Source organism: Narcine bancroftii, chromosome 1, assembly GCF_036971445.1.
Source record: "Narcine bancroftii isolate sNarBan1 chromosome 1, sNarBan1.hap1, whole genome shotgun sequence".
NCBI classification, from domain to species: domain Eukaryota; kingdom Metazoa; phylum Chordata; class Chondrichthyes; order Torpediniformes; family Narcinidae; genus Narcine; species Narcine bancroftii.
In genome coordinates, this window is record NC_091469.1 from 167227079 (window position 1) to 167243629 (window position 16551).

General features: G+C 43.0%; 1 protein-coding gene across 8 annotated transcripts in view; it reads left to right on the forward strand.

Moving 5' to 3' along the window:
• Nucleotides 1-502: 502 nt before the first annotated feature.
• Nucleotides 503-16551, forward strand: part of LOC138735962 (zinc finger protein 229-like) — a 45338-nt gene continuing 29289 nt past the window's right edge. For 7 of the 8 annotated variants that reach the window (XR_011340030.1, XR_011340036.1, XR_011340031.1 and 4 more), the window contains exons 1-2: nucleotides 503-639; nucleotides 11759-11890. The gene's annotated coding sequence lies outside the window, so the exon portion shown is untranslated. Of the gene's footprint in view, nucleotides 640-917; nucleotides 1770-11758; nucleotides 11891-16551 lie in introns of those variants that run through there. The other variant, XR_011340032.1, reaches the window with a different exon arrangement.

Below are 16551 nucleotides of genomic sequence, written 5' to 3' on the forward strand. Positions count from 1 at the left end.
TTGGGTGGGATCAGTGGGGGATCAGGGGGCGATCACTGTGGGATCCGGGGACAAGGGTGGGATCAGGGTGGGACCCGATTGTGATCGGGGGGACGAGGATGGGATCGTGGTGGCACCGGCGTGATCAGTGGGGATCGGGGGAGGGGGGTTCAGGATGGCATTGTGGAGGATCAGGGTGAGACCCGGGGGGTCCAGAGTGGGACCAGGGTGGAGGTGAAAGGAGGGGGATCCGGGGGGATTAGGGTGACAGAGGGAGGATCATCTAGTTTGTGGGGCTGAATGTTGGAGATGAGTGGGGGTGGGGAAGCTCCTGTCATTCTGGGTGGGATCGGGGGGGGGGCGTCGGGAAATCGGGGGGGAAATAGGGTAGGACTAGGGGGATCAGGGTGGGGCCAGAGCGAATCGGGGCAGATGGAGTGAGACCAGGATGGGATCGGGGGGGGGGGTAACCGCAGGTGACCGGGGGTGACAGTGGGAGATGATCTGAGGAGGGATCGGAGAAGGTGACGTCACTGGTGGTGCCCAGCCCCCACCTGCTGGCCGCCTGGTGTATGTGCAGCCCCTCTGATTGGCCGGTGAGGATCACGTCCCGAGCTGCCATGTTGGATCCTGCAGCCTGTGTGTGAGGAGGGTTCGCTGGTGAGTCGGGGATTTGGGGCCGTTCTGTCCAGGTTGAAGCTCATGAATATGTATGAGGGCGGGGAGCAGCTGCTGGGGCCCGAACTGCTGATCTGTGGCTCCGGGGCCGAGTTTGTTGTGGAGGTGCCGCAGGGGGCCGGGCCAGTTTGGGGCCGAAAGGCCGGCAAACGGGCCTATTGGGGCCAACGGGGACGTGGGGGGGGGGGGGGAGACTGGACTGGACACTGGACTGGAGGGGCCTCAGTCTATTGGGGGTGGGTCAGGACTCAGACTGTTTGGGGAACTGGCCTGAGGACTTGGTCTATTCATTGTTTGGGAATAACTGGCCAGCGAGTTCATAACGTTCGTGTCGTGCAGTTATTAATTAAAGAGGAGAAGGTGATGTCATGATAATGAATATGCATGAGATGTATGCAGATAGAGGTTGAGCCATTAACTTGACTGGAGGTCAGAGGGCATGCGGGCGATGTAGGCAGGCGCAGAATGGTGGAATAATGGAATAATGGAAGCAGAGAAATAAATACATGCCGATGTTCAACGGGTAAATCATGTGCTGATGGTGCTATCAATTTCACGTTTTGGCCACAAATGTGACATTGGCGACGAGGAGAAATATGTTGGATTCTCAATCCGTGGCTTTGAGCTGGAACGTTTCATCATGGCAGTCACAGGAGCTGAATTTCTAGCACTTCGCGGTGCTCCTCATTTTGACCCGACGGGGGATGCAAGGACTGTAAATGTGAAGTGGAAGGCATAGATTGAAGAGTTCGAAGGGAGCACGGCGGAGCAGAAAGCGCAGCGGAGGGCGTTATTTCTCTTCACTGCAGGACCTGCAGTTTGGGAAACTTTTAAGACGCTTTTCAATACTGGAAGGAAGGTGAAATACCAGAAAGCTGTACATGCATTGAATGCATACTATGTGGTGACACCGAATGCCACATTTCAACGCCATTTGTTTCGCAAAAGAAAACAGGAAGATGGGGAAACGGTCGCCCAGTACGTGACGAGATTGCGACAACTGGCTGTTGGATGCAATTACTTGGCAGCTGATTTGGACAACCAGTTATTGGATCAAGTCGTGCAGCACTGCAGATCAGAGAAACTCAGAAAGCGACTGCTGGAAAAAGGGGGTGAGTTGAAAATTACCAATGCTTTAGCAATTGATGCTGCATTAGAGGCTGTTGAGGGGCAATTTCATACCTAGAAACTGAAAGGCAACTCAAGCCAGCCCAGTAAAGACAAAGTTGGTCAACAAGTAAATAGGCTCTCGCATAGCCATAGCCAGTCAAGAAATATGCCGACACGTGACTTGGAGTGTTACAGATGTGGAGACAGAGGTCATTTTGGAAAAGACCCATGCTGCCCAGCAAAAGTCAAAGTTTGTAGAAAGTATGGAGGTAAAGACCACTTTGCAAAGAAGTGCAAAAGCAAGTCAAATGCAAACCAGAATGGGAAGAGTACAGCTTCTAAGGGCAAAGCTTGGCGGAAAGGAAAGTCTCCTGGAAAGAAAGGCAATTATGGACAGAGAAAGCATGGCACTATTCGCCATATAGAAGGTGACCCAGAAAGTGAAGATGATGACGATAACCAGGATGGGCAGAAATACTATCAGTTTGCATTGAATGATGAACATCATGAGAAAGTCCTAGTGATAATTGGTGGGGGTGTGACAGTTCTGGTCATTGTAGACTCAGGCAGTGACAGTAATGTGATTGACTTACACTTGTGGGAGAAATTGGGAAAAAAAATCATTTGTACATCAAAGAAGTGTTCAAAGAAACTGTATCCATACAGAGCAACTAAGCCATTGCAGACCATTGGATGTTTCACTGCGACTGTTGAAGCTGGTGACAAGCACACTGAAGCAGAGTTTGTTGTCATAGACAAGAGGGGAGAACCATTGCTGAGTAGGCGAACGGGCGCAGGATCTGGCAATACTTCAGTCATACGAGGATATAAAGCAAGAATTCCCTGCAGTTTTCCAGGGAGTAGGAAAGCTGAAAGGTCGACAACTAAAGCAAGCAGTGGACAAAATGGTCAAACCCAAGGCGCAACCAGTGCGTAGAACCCCATTTGGACTTTGTGGGAAAGTCGAGGCCAAAATCAAAGAGTTGATTGAGCAAGACATTAATGAACATGTAGAACGGAGGGAGTCACGTGATGGAGTAGTGGCCGGACGGTGAACTCCAGCCCTCTCCAGAAAAGTCGGGAAAAACAAGAGAAAATACAAAGGCACAGAAATACAAGTTAAAGAAAAGTGAGTATAAAGGTGGAAAGAAGATGGAGACAAAAGGAGAAAAATCAAAATCAACGGAAAGAAGAGAGGAAGAGAAGACAACGGAGGAAAAAGGTGAAGGCCTTACCTGTCCGAAGAGGCCCGCTGTGGAGAGAAGACCCCACTACCTCAGGTCGGTAGAAAGAGAACTACAACAATGGCTCACAGAGCCGAGTAAAAGTGCGCAACCGCGCATGCGCGATGCGCATGAAAAAAAACACACCGACGGGAGGGGGGACCAGCTGGGGAGTCGATCTCCACAGCCGGCAACGACAGCTGCAGAACACCTGCAGCAAGAAGAGACCACAGAAGACAATGGAAACAAGAAAGAAGAGGAGGAAAGGGCAGCAAAGAAACAACAGATGGTCAACCTAGAGGAAGAAGAAGAGGAAGAATACAGTGAAATAGATAAAGGGAAAGGCAAGGTAAAGGATATACTTGCTCTTGTTAGAGGATACATGGAGTCATTTAAAGAATGGCAAACACAGGAATTCAATGATTTAAGAAGAAGAATAAACAACACAGAAAAGAAAAGAAATAAAATGGATATGACCTTAACAGAAATGGGGAAAAAAATGGACAAGATGGAAGAACGGGCAACAGCAGCAGAAATGGAGGTAGAAGACTTAAAAAAGAAATTGGAGGAATCTAATAAAAAAACTAAAGAGGCACAAGAATTACTAGCCCAAAAAATAGATATAATGGAAAATTATAACAGAAGAAATAACATAAAGATAGTGGGCCTTAAGGAAGATGTAGAAGGCAAGAATATGAGGGAGTTTATAAAAGAATGGATCCCTAAGGCCCTAGGATGTCCAGAACTACAGCAAGAAATGGAAATAGAAAGGGCACATAGAGCATTGGCCCCTAAACCACAACCACAACAAAAACCAAGATCTATTGTCGTAAAATTCCTAAGATATACTACAAGAGAAAAGGTACTGGAGAAGACAATGGAAAAAGTAAGAGAGGGCAACAAACCACTGGAGTATAAAGGGCAAAAAATCTTCATTTATCCAGATATAAGCTTTGAACTCCTAAAGAAGAGAAAAGAGTTCAATGCAGCAAAAGCGATTTTATGGAAGAAAGGATATAAATTTACACTGAAGCATCCTGCGGTATTGAAAATATTTATTCCAGGACAACAAAACAGACTATTCTCGGATCCAGAAGAAGCACGAAAATTTGCAGAACAATTACAAAAATAGACTGAGGGATGAAGACGGGTAATGAGAGCAAAAATCATCACGATTGATATGTATGTGGGTAAAGACAAAAATAGACTGAGGGATGAAGACGGGTAAGGAGGGTAAAAATGACCACGATTGATATGTATGCGTGTAAAGAGGTATAAGAGTGAATAGAGACAATGGGCATATGTGAAAGTATCTGTAATTAGAGGAAAACATAGAGAGTATAGACAAGAATTAATAAGGGAAGGTAATGGAATAGAGAGAATAAGGAGGGAATTAAAAGAGTGACCTTTGTGACATATAAAAAGCGAAATCTTTTCTGGGGGGGGCTGGGTGGGGGAAAAGAGCGGTCACTGCAAAATCAGTTGACGCTTGCGAGTGGATTCGCAAATCCAAATGGAGAGGGGAGATGTGGTTGTCCGACAAGGGATAAAGGGCAACTCAGGAGGGGAAGGGGAGATTGGGGATAAAGAAGATAGAAATAGGAGAATAAGGAAAATGTTGGATGTTGTAGGAATGTTGTCTGGTAAAGAGTTGAAAATAAGAAAACAGAAATGGAAAAGGAGGAAAGGTAATGATGGAAAAACGGAAAGAGAAGATAAACAAAATATAAAATGGCTACGCTGAACTATATGACTCTAAATATTAATGGAATACATAACCAAATTAAAAGGAAGAAACTACTAAATTTACTGAAAAAGGAAAAAATAGATATAGCATTTGTCCAAGAAACACACTTAACTGAATTGGAGCACAAGAAATTAAAGAGAGATTGGGTAGGACATGTAACAGCAGCATCGTATAATTCAAAAGCAAGAGGAGTGGCTATATTAATTAGCAAAAATGTGCCATTTAAAATAGAAGAGGAAATAATAGATCCAGCAGGGAGATATGTTATGATAAAATGTCAGATATATTCAGAGCTTTGGAATCTACTTAATATATATTCACCTAACGAAGAAGATCAAAAGTTTATGCAAGATATCTTTTTGAAGGTAGCTAATACGCAAGGGAACATACTAATAGGAGGGGATTTCAATCTGAATTTGGATCCAAATATGGATAAAACGGGGAAAAAAATTAACAGGAAGAACAAAGTAACCAAATTTATAATTAAATCAATGCAAGAAATGAAACTTGTGGACATATGGAGGAAACAAAACCCAAAAGAAAAGGAATACTCATACTACTCGACTAGACATAAAACATACTCAAGGATAGACCTATTCCTGTTATCAGCCCACATTCAAGGGAGAGTTAGGAAAACGGAATATAAAGCTAGACTATTATCGGACCACTCACCCCTGTTATTGGCAATAGAGCTAGAGGACATCCCTCCAAGAATGTATAGATGGAGATTAAACCCCATGCTACTTAAAAGACAGGATTTTAGAGAATTTATTGAAAAACAATTAAAAATGTACTTTGAAGTAAATACGGAATCAGTGGAAGATAAGTTTATACTATGGGACGCAATGAAAGCATTCATTAGAGGGCAAATAATAAGTTATGCAACCAAGATGAAGAAGGACTATAATCAGGAAACAGAGCAGTTGGAAAGGGAAATAATAAACATAGAAAAAAAATTAGCAATAAAGGAAGATACAACCAAAAGAAGAGAATTGGCGGATAAAAAAATAAAATATGAAACATTACAAACATATAAGGTGGAGAAGAATATAATGAAGACAAAACAGAAATATTATGAACTAGGGGAAAAAACACACAAAATCCTAGCATGGCAGCTTAAGACAGAGCAAACTAAGAAAATGGTATTGGCAACAAGGAAAAAAGACAAACAAATTACATATAATCCAAAAGAAATTAAGGAAAACTTCAGAGAATTCTATGAACAATTATACCGAACCGAAAACGAAGGGAAAGAAGGGAAAATAGATGAATTTTTGACTAAAATTGAACTACCAAAACTACAAATAGAGGAACAAAATAAATTAACAGAACCATTTGGAACAGTAGAAATACAAGAGATAATAAAAAATTTACCAAATAATAAGACACCAGGAGAGGATGGACTCCCAATAGAATTCTACAAAACATTTAAAGACCTAATAATACCGCCCCTCCTGGATGTAATCAACCAGATTGATGAGACACAAAACTTACCAGATTCATGTAAAACAGCAATAATTACAGTGATACTAAAACAAGGGAAAGATCCACTCTCACCAGCGTCATATAGACCAATATCTCTGCTAAACACAGATTATAAGATAATAGCTAAACTATTAGCGAACAGATTAGCAGAACAGGTACCGAAAATGGTAAATTTAGACCAAACTGGATTTATCAAAAAAAGACGCACAACAGACAATATTTGTAAATTTATTAACTTAATTCATGCAGTAGAAGGAAATAAAGCACCGGCAGTAGCAGTTGCTTTAGACGCAGAGAAGGCCTTCGACAGAGTAGAATGGAATTACTTGTTCAAAGTATTGCAAAAATTCAGTTTACCGGAGAAGTATATTAATTGGATTAAAGCATTATATAAGGGACCGTTAGCGAAAGTGACAGTAAATGGACATGTATCAAAGCAATTTAACTTAAGCAGGTCAACGCGGCAGGGATGCCCACTATCACCATTATTGTTTGCGCTAGCTATAGAACCACTAGCAGAATCGATAAGAAGAGATAATAATATAAAAGGAATAAAAATAAAAGACAGGGAATATAAAATCAGTCTGTTTGCGGATGATGTGATAGTGTACTTAACAGAACCAGAACTATCAATAAAAGAACTATATAAGAAATTGAAGGAATATGGAGAAGTGTCGGGATACAAGATAAACGTAAATAAAAGTGAAGCAATGCCTATGAATAACGCGGATTTCTCAAAATTTAAGGAGGAATCCCCATTCAGATGGCAAACGCAGGCAATAAGATACCTAGGTGTGCAAATAAACAAAAATCTAGGCCAATTATATAAACTCAATTACAATCCACTAATGAAAAAATTACAGGACGATTTAGAGCATTGGAAAGAGCTACCACTAACACTGATAGGAAGGATAAACTGTATTAAAATGAACATTTTTCCAAGGATACTATACTTATTTCAGGCATTGCCAATACAACTGACAGAAAAATTCTTCAAAGAGTTAAAGAAAATAATAAGGAGATTTTTATGGAGAGGGGGGAAACCGAGGATAGCACTAGATAAATTAACAGAATGGTATAAACAAGGAGGCTTACAATTGCCAAACTTCAAAAATTATTATAGAGCCGCACAATTAAGGTACCTATCAGATTTTTATCAAACAAGGGAAAAACCAGACTGGACGAGACTAGAATTAGATAAAATAGGGGAAAAGATACCTGAACACATATTATATAAATGGGACGAAAAATTGGTACAACATAGAACTTCTCCAGTATTACACCATCTCCTCAATATATGGAAGAAGATTCATGTAGAAAGAAATAAAATAAATTACCAAATACCAAAACTAATATTGACGCAAAATAAGCTACTCCCTTTTACAATAGACAACCTTGCCTTTAGAAAATGGGAAAAAAAAGGGATTAAAAGAATAGAAAATTGTTTTTCAGGAAGTAGATTCTTATCCTTTGAACAAATGAGAGATAAGTACAATATAACTGGAGATACAGCGCTGGCATATTACCAACTGAGATCCTACTTGAAAGATAAATTAGGAAGCAACTTGAGTTTACCAGAGGGAAGTAACCTTGAATATGTGATTACAGATACAATGTTAATCAAAAGATTTATAAAAAATATGTATATTAAACTGCAAGAAAAGGAAAATGAGGAAACAAATGGTAAAACTAAACAAAAATGGGAACAAGATTTAAATATAAAGATAAAAAAGGAAACATGGGAGAAGTTATGCTCTGGAACGATGAGAAATACAATAAATACGAGGCTGCGTATGATACAATATAATTGGTTACACAGACTATACATTACACCGCAAAAGTTAAATAAATGGGACCCAACAGTATCTGATAGATGTTTTCGATGTAAAAAAGAAAGGGGAACAACAATTCATGCAATCTGGACATGTGAGAGAGTAGAAAAATTTTGGGATGATCTCAATCAGATATTAAATAAAATAACAGAAAACAATATACCAAAGAATCCAGAGATCTTTCTCCTAAGTAACATAAAAAATAAAGAATTTGGAATTGACTTGGAAGATGCACAAAAAAGATTTGTCAAGATAGCCCTAGCCGTAGCAAAAAAATGTATTATGTCAACCTGGAAATTGGAAGATAATTTGAAAATACAACAATGGTATATAGAAATGAATAAATGTATTCCATTAGAAAAAATAACATATAGTTTAAGAAATAATATTGAAATATTCGAACAAGTATGGGAGCCTTACATTAAATACAATAGCGAAAACCTACCGGGAACAAACATTACCTAAGTTGATGGAAGGAGAAGAAAAGAAAAGAATGGACTCAGTAGAATTTCTGGTGTATTTTTGTTGAATGACAACATTGTCTAACTGAATTAATGCAACCTAGATTGTATACCTAAAATGGATGAGAGGTGGGGGTGGGGGGGTGGCTTGGGAGGAGGGAGGGGGGAGGGAGAAAAAGTCACTGTAAATGTGTGGAAAAGAAAAAGTGTATATCATGGCTATTGTGATTTATGGTGTGAAAAATAAATATAAAAAAAAAGATACGTCTGCAAAAGACAGAAATATAAACAAGGAAATGCAAACAAATTGTGCAAACAGAAAATAAATATCCAATTATAATATAATAAATAATGTGCAAAGTAAGAGCCCTTTAAAAAAAAAAAAAAAAAAAAAATGAACATGTAGAACATTTAACGCAATGGGTCAGCCCAGTAGTGATCGTGCCCAAACCAAATGGTGACATGAGACTGTGTGTTGATATAGGATGGCCAATGAAGCTATAATTCCAGAACGACACCCCATACCAACAGTAGAAGAAGTACTCCAGCAGTTAACAACCAGTCAGGTGTTCTCAAAAATCGATTTAAAATGGGGCTATCATCAACTAGAGCTGGACCCAGAATCCAGGGACGTGACAACATTTGTGACTCACTGTGGATTGTACCGGTACAAGAGGCTATCGTTTGGCATCAATGCAGCACCTGAGATCTACCAGTACGAAATCCATTGAGTGATTCAAGGCATTCCTGGAGTTGCCAACATTTCTGATGACATCATAGTCCATGCGGCTACACAGGAAGAGCATGACAGACGGTTGAGGCTTGTGCTATCCAGACTACAGGAGGCAGTCCTTACTGTGAATGGAGACAAGTGCCAGTTCAGTGTCTCAGAGATGGACTTCATGGGACACAGGCTTACACAGCAAGGACTGAACCCAGCTGATGCCAAGGTGAAAGCTGTTGCCGATACACATGAACCCCAGAATGCAACAGAGATGAGGAGTTTCTTGGGATTGGTCAATTATTGCGCAAAGTTCATCCCTAACTTTGCTACCCTGGCAGAACCACTGAGGAAACTAACCAGGAAAGGTGTACCATTCCATTTTGGCCCTGAGCAGAAGGAAGCATTCACCGCTCTGAAACAAAGTCTGACGAGTGCCGATACTCTTGGGTATTATGATCCGGATGCACCAACCAAAGTCATAGCGGATACTAGCCCTGTTGGTTTAGGAGCTGTGTTGGTCCAGATGCATGATGCGGGACCAGGAATCATTGCCTATGCCAGCAGATCTTTGACAGACGTTGAAAGGAGATATTCTCAGACAGAGAAAGAAGCACTCGGACTGTATGGGCCTGCGAGAGATTCCATGCATATTTGTATGGCATTGAATTTGAACTCATCACGGACCATAAACCATTGGAGGTGATCTACGCCGCCAGGTCCAAACCGTGTGCCAGGATAGAACGATGGGCTCTCAGTCTCCAACCGTACAAGTACAGAGTAGTCCACATTGCTGGGAAAGCAAACATTGCTGATCCGCTGTCCAGATTGTTGAAAGATGGATGCCCACAATCCAAGTCAGAACTGGGGACAGAAGCACAGAGCTTTGTGCGCTTCATAGCTATCCAGTCGACACCAGGAGCTGTGACAATGAGGGAAGTCGAGAGAGAGTCCGAACATGACCTAGAACTCACGGAAGTTACAGAATGTATCCAAAGTGGACAAGGGGACAGTGCACTCACAAGGCATATGTTCCCATTAGAGACGAACTTTGTTGCATCGGGCAGTGTGTGTTGAGGGGTTATAGATTGGTGATACCACAGATGTTGAGACCGAAGATTGTATCATTAGCTCATGAAGGACACCTAGGTATTGTTGGTACCAAGCAAAACCTCAGGAGTTAAGTATGGTGGCCAGGTTGTGATAAAGACGCAGAGGAATTCGTCAAAACCTGCCATGGGTGTCAACTCACAAGTCCGAGTAATCCCCCAGAGCCGATCCGGAGTACACAACTCCCGACAGGACCGTGGATGGATGTAGCTGTTGACTTTCTCGGACCTTTACCAACTGGCGAGTCAATCATGGTAGTGGTGGACTACTACAGCAGATACTATGAGTACTCTGTGATGAGGTCAACGACCACTGAAAAAACGATACAAGCATTGGCAGAGATCTTCGCGAAACATGTATTGCCTGTTACGCTATACTCTGACAGTGGTCCACAGTTCATCTCAGAGACATTTGCTGAATATATGCGGACCACAGGATCTGGAGAAATTTGGCGAGGAAGCCAGGAGAATATGGAGAAATAACGTGTGATGAGGTTACAGTGAACACAGGGATAAGGTTAAGGGCAGCGCTGACTCACTGGGCGAAGAAGTATGGCCTGTGGGAGGGGGAACAAGCTGTGTGAGCTTGTTGCCAAAGATAGTGATTCCAAATGGGGGGAAAAACTGGAAAGAAAACACAAGAAAGGAAGGACCGGTCCATGCTGGCAGAAAGATCGCTGCGGGATCTCAACCCCGGGCTGGCTTACCGATGTATGAAGGAAACGATTTTGAACAGACTGACGATAATGAATTGCCTGATCTCCACGATGTCCTCATGGTTTCCCTACTGTCTCCCTGCTCCTCTCCCTACATTGTCAGCTTCTGTATCTCTTGGTTCCCTTCAGTTTCCCCTGTTCCTTCACTGAGGAGGAGTGAGAGAGAGAGAGAGAGAGAGAGAGAGGGTATAGGCAGGGTGGGGATGGGTGGGGGGTGGGAGGGAGAGAGAGAGAGAGAGAGGGTAGAGACAGGGTGCGGGTGGGGGTGGGGTGATGGTAGAGGGAGAGGGAGGGTAGAGACAGGGTGGGGGGAGGTAGAGTGAGAGAGAGGGTAGAGACAGGGTGGGGGGGAGGGAGAGAGAGAAAGGGTAGAGACAGAGTGGGGGGAGGGAGAGAAAGAGGGTAGAGACGGGGTGGGGTGAGGGAGGGAGCGAGAGAGAGGGTAGAGACAGGGTGGGTGGAGGGTGGGAGAGAGAGAGAGGGTAGAGACAGGGTGGGGGTGGGGGGTAGGGGAGAGGGGGAAAGAGAGGGAAAACCTTCCTCCAACTGCTTCCCCCTGTGTGACTGACTTAACCCTTTATGTGGACGGCTGCTCTTTTATTGATGATCCTGGTCAGCGATACTTTGTCTGAGCTGTTGTTTCTGATTCTGAATTTCCTAAAAATGCTTTTTTCTCTTCACTTTCAAATTGCACCAGGATTCATCCATCCCGGAAAGGGGTATCATTGCCAATTTGTTTTGATTCGGTGTACCGGTTCGCCCAGTGACACGTTGATGGCATAGTTACGTGCATGCAGGAACGTGAAGGAAGCAATAGATTAAAAAGAAGGTATAAACTTTGTATTGAATTGACTTTATGTGGATAAAAGTATTATGAGATTGTATTGAAATAAAATTATTCATGTTTAATTAAGACATAATTATGCATTCTGTGCAGCACAGGACAAGCCCTTCAGCCCATGTTCTTGTGCCGACCTAAATAAACCTACTCCAGTATCAGAAAATTATAGTGGGAATAAAACACGAATAAGAATGTGGGAAAATACACGTTGAATTTAATGAAAAATACGCCCACAATTTATAAAGGATCGTGGGAAAGTGGTAACAGCAATAAAAACACACACAAACCCCGCAACCCAAAGGAAATGGGTACATAGAACAATCAAGGCTATTTAGATATGTCTGTGAGAGACTGAGGGAAGGGAGAGAAAGGTGTGGAGAGAGAGAGACTGTGGGTTGGCAAGGATCTTGCTGCCTTTTCCTTTCAAGCCCCCATATCCCATTGTGCCTACTGAAAGAGCTGTGTGCACGGAGCACGGATGGAGGAGTTACTCTGCCGCACGGAATTCTGGGAGGGCAGCTCTGCCATCACTCAATGTATTACTCAGGACGTCACTAGTGGAGAATAGGTGTCCCTCTACTCTGGGATGGTGAGGGTGAAAGGCCGCAGAAAACTGATTAACATTGGTCCAGTGTGAATGGTAAAAAACTGTAACTTGAACTAGTTGTGGCCACTGGAATCACAGTGGACACAACAAAATAACCACACAAGGTGTTTCAAGAGTGAATGGTATGAGACGGGAGTTGAGTAAGATTGATTGGGTGGTGTTTATGGGGGAGTCGACTGTGGATAGACAATGGAAAGCATTCACAGATCTAATGGAGAAATTGCAAAAATCGTTTATACCGGTCTGGCATAAAAATAAACCAAAAAAGGTGACTCAACCGTGGATAACAAGGGAAATTAGAGAGAGCATTAGGTCCAAAGAGAGAGCATATCAATTGGCCAAAAAAAGTACCGCAACCGAAGACTGGGAGCAGTTCAAGATTCAGCAAAGGAGGACAAAGGGATTAATCAAGAGAGCAAAAATAAATTACGAAAGTAAGCTTGCGGCAAATATAAAAACCGACTGCAAAAGCTTTTATAAATATGTCAAGAGGAAAAGATTGGTGAAATCCAGAGTAGGTCCTTTGCAGTCGGAATCAGGGGAATATATAATGGGGAATAAGGAAATGGCAGACCAATTAAATTCTTACTTTAGTTCTGTTTTCACAAGAGAGGATACAAATAACCTCCCAAGGATGTTGGGAAACATAGAGACTAGTGCAAGGGAGGAACTGAAAGAAATCAGTATCTCTAAGGTCATGGTCTTGGGGAAATTGATGGGATTGAAGGCAGATAAATCCCAAGGGCCTGATAATCTACATCCTAGGGTACTCAAGGAAGTGGCCATTCAGATAGCAGATGCTTTAAGAATTATTTTCCAGAACTCGATAGACTCAGGATCAGTACCCATGGATTGGAGGGTAGCTAATGTTACCCCACTATTTAAAAAGGGGGGTAGAGAAAAAGCGGGGAATTATCAGCCGGTGAGCCATACATCAGTAGTGGGCAAAATGATGGATTTAAAAAGGATGTAATAGCGGAGCATATGACTAGCAGAGAATGGATCGGACGGAGTCAACATGGATTTACAAAAGGTAAATCGTGCTTGACAAATCTATTGGAATTCTTTGAGATGGTGACAGGTAACATAGATGGGGGAAGAGCCAATGGATGTGGTGTACCTGGACTTCCAAAAGGCCTTCGATAAGGTCCCGCATAAACGACTGGCTTCCAAAATCAAGGCTCATGGGATTGGGGGAAAAGTATTGATGTGGATTGAGAACTGGCTGGCAGGTAGAAGACAGAGAGTTGGGATAAATGGCTCGTTGTCTGAGTGGCAGGCGGTGACCAGTGGGGTACCACAGGGATCTGTACTGGGACCCCAGCTGTTCACAATTTACATTAATGATCTGGATGAGGGGATTGGATGTAATATCTCCAAATTTGCAGATGACACTAAGCTCGGAGGGGTTGTGTGCACGGAAGAGGGGGTCAGGAAGCTCCAGTGTGATTTGGATAAATTGAGGGACTGGGCAGATACATGGCAAATGCACGACAATGTGGATAAATGTGAGGTTATCCACTTTGGTAATCCAAACCGGAGGGCAGATTACTATTTGAATGGCAATAGATTAAGAGATGGGGAAGTGCAGAGAGACCTCGGGGTACTTGTACACAAGTCTCTGAAGGCAAGCATGCAGGTACAGCAGGCAGTTAAAAAGGAAATGGTATGTTGGCCTTCATATCAAGAGGGTTTGAGTATAGGAACAAGGATACCTTACTGCAGCTGTACAGGGCCTTGGTGAGACCCCACCTGGAGTATTGTGTGCAGTTTTGGTCACCTTATCTAAGGAAGGATGTTCTTGCAATGGAGGGAGTGCAGAGGCGATTCACCAGGCTGATACCTGGAATGGCAGGAATGACTTATGAGGAAAGATTGCACAAATTGGGATTGTACTCGCTGGAGTTTAGAAGATTGAGAGGGGATCTCATAGAGACCTATAAAATTCTGGCAGGACTGGACAGAATGGATGCAGATGGGATGTTTCCAAGGATGGGAAAATCCAGAACCCGGGGCCATGGTTCGAGGATAATAGGCAAACCATTTAGGACCGAGATGAGGAGGAATTTCTTTACCCAGAGGGTGGTGAATCTGTGGAATTCATTGCCACAAAGGACAGTAGAGGCAGGTTAATTAAATATATTTAAGAGGGAATTGGATCTATTTTTTAGTATAAGGGTATTAAAGGTTACGGAGAGAAAGCGGGGACGGGGGACTGAACTTTAAGATCAGCCATGATCTCGTTGAATGGCGGAGCAGGCTCGAAGGGTCGAATGACCTACTCCTGCTCCTATCTTCTATGTTTCTATGAATCAAAATGATTTACTGTTCAGAATGTGCGCAACCTTTTAAAAGTCAGAATACTACACTTGACATGCACTGTCGTCACCACAATGTCACATGGCTAGTTTGATGCCTTCTGGGAATTATAGTCCCGCCATAGTGCTGCTTCATGCGCCCCAATGTTCATGCTGTCTGGTTGGAGACTGTGGAGATGGAATATAAGGTGTTGTCCCTCCAGTTTGTGGGTGGTGTTCACAATTGCTGGAAAGAGCTGACTAGGTACATTTAAATGATCAATTTTTAATAGTACATTGTGTGTATCTTCTTCTTTGGCTTGGCTTCACGGACGAAGATTTATGGAGGGGGTAAAAGTCCACGTCAGCTGCAGGCTCGTTTGTGGCTGACAAGTGCGATGCGGGACAGGCAGACACGGTTGCAGCGGCTGCAGGGGAAAAATGGTTGGTTGGGGTTGGGTGTTGGGTTTTTCCTCCTTTGCCTTTTGTCAGTGAGGTGGGCTCTGCGGTCTTCTTCAAAGGAGGTTGCTCCCCGCCAAACTGTGAGGCGCCAAGATGCACGGTTTAAGGCGATATCAGCCCACTGGCGGTGGTCAATGTGGCAGGCACCAAGAGATTTCTTTAGGCAGTCCTTGTACCTTTTCTTTGGTGCACCTCTGTCACGGTGGCCAGTGGAGAGCTCGCCATATAACACGATCTTGTATGGGACAGAGTTAAAATGGCAGTGTGTGATTTGCACTCGGGTGATGAAAAGATTTTAGGAATGTTAAGGTGTGACCCTAAGCAAGGACAGCAGGAGGGGGTCCATGGAACAGGAGCGCTATAGCAGAGACAGAGTAATTAATGTGGGGAAAAGCTGCAGCAAAAAAGCAGAAAAATAAACAATGGAGAAAGTGCAGACAAAAATGGAAAGCAATAAACTGGAGGGAAAATGCAAGTCGCAGAGGGATACTGTGGAGAAATCAGGTGCCAAATGGTTAAGAAATGGTGAAAGGAGAAAGCCCCAGAGACCTTATGTCAGGCAAGGTGACCCTATTTTCGCAAAATGATAAGGAATCAAAAGACCACCCCCATACGTACCCTCACCAATCCTGTGCCTCATTAGTTAAGGTAAAGAAGGAGGTTTCAGATTTGGCTTTGATGGAGAATTGATGCTCATTTTGGGAAAAAAAGAAACTTGAGAAAGTTTGCCTCCCACCTTTGAGCACTTTTGTTGATGACACACTTGAAGTGCCAGTTGATGAAGTAGACAAAGACGATGGGGTCAAACCATAATCATGGCTTTTATTCGCAGAAACTCATGGTACAATAATGAAAGACAATAGGTGCGTACACAGTTATATCCAAGGGGATTGTCCTTAACAGTAGAGATAATGCTCAGCCAATGTTAGTACACCAAGGCTCACCAGAGGGGAGGCAGGCAGCTTGGCAGACATTCACCACAGTCTCCCCCCAGCAGAAGAAGGGTTAAAATCAAAAGGACAGCTGCTAGGAAAGACTGAAGCAAGCGATACATGGATACCATGTTTGTCCTTGAGATAGTCTAACAGCCAAAATACGCCAGTATCTAGCAAGCAATCGAAATATAATGAGATGTTTTATGAATATGTCAGCCTATCAGGTTGTATACAAATTTTGGTGCTTCGTCTCAAAACAGTTGGCTCCCTTGCAACCTTGGGAACTGGTACAGGTCCTGGGTCTGTAGTGTGGGAAGGACTGGCTTCTGGACCCACTCCAGAATCACC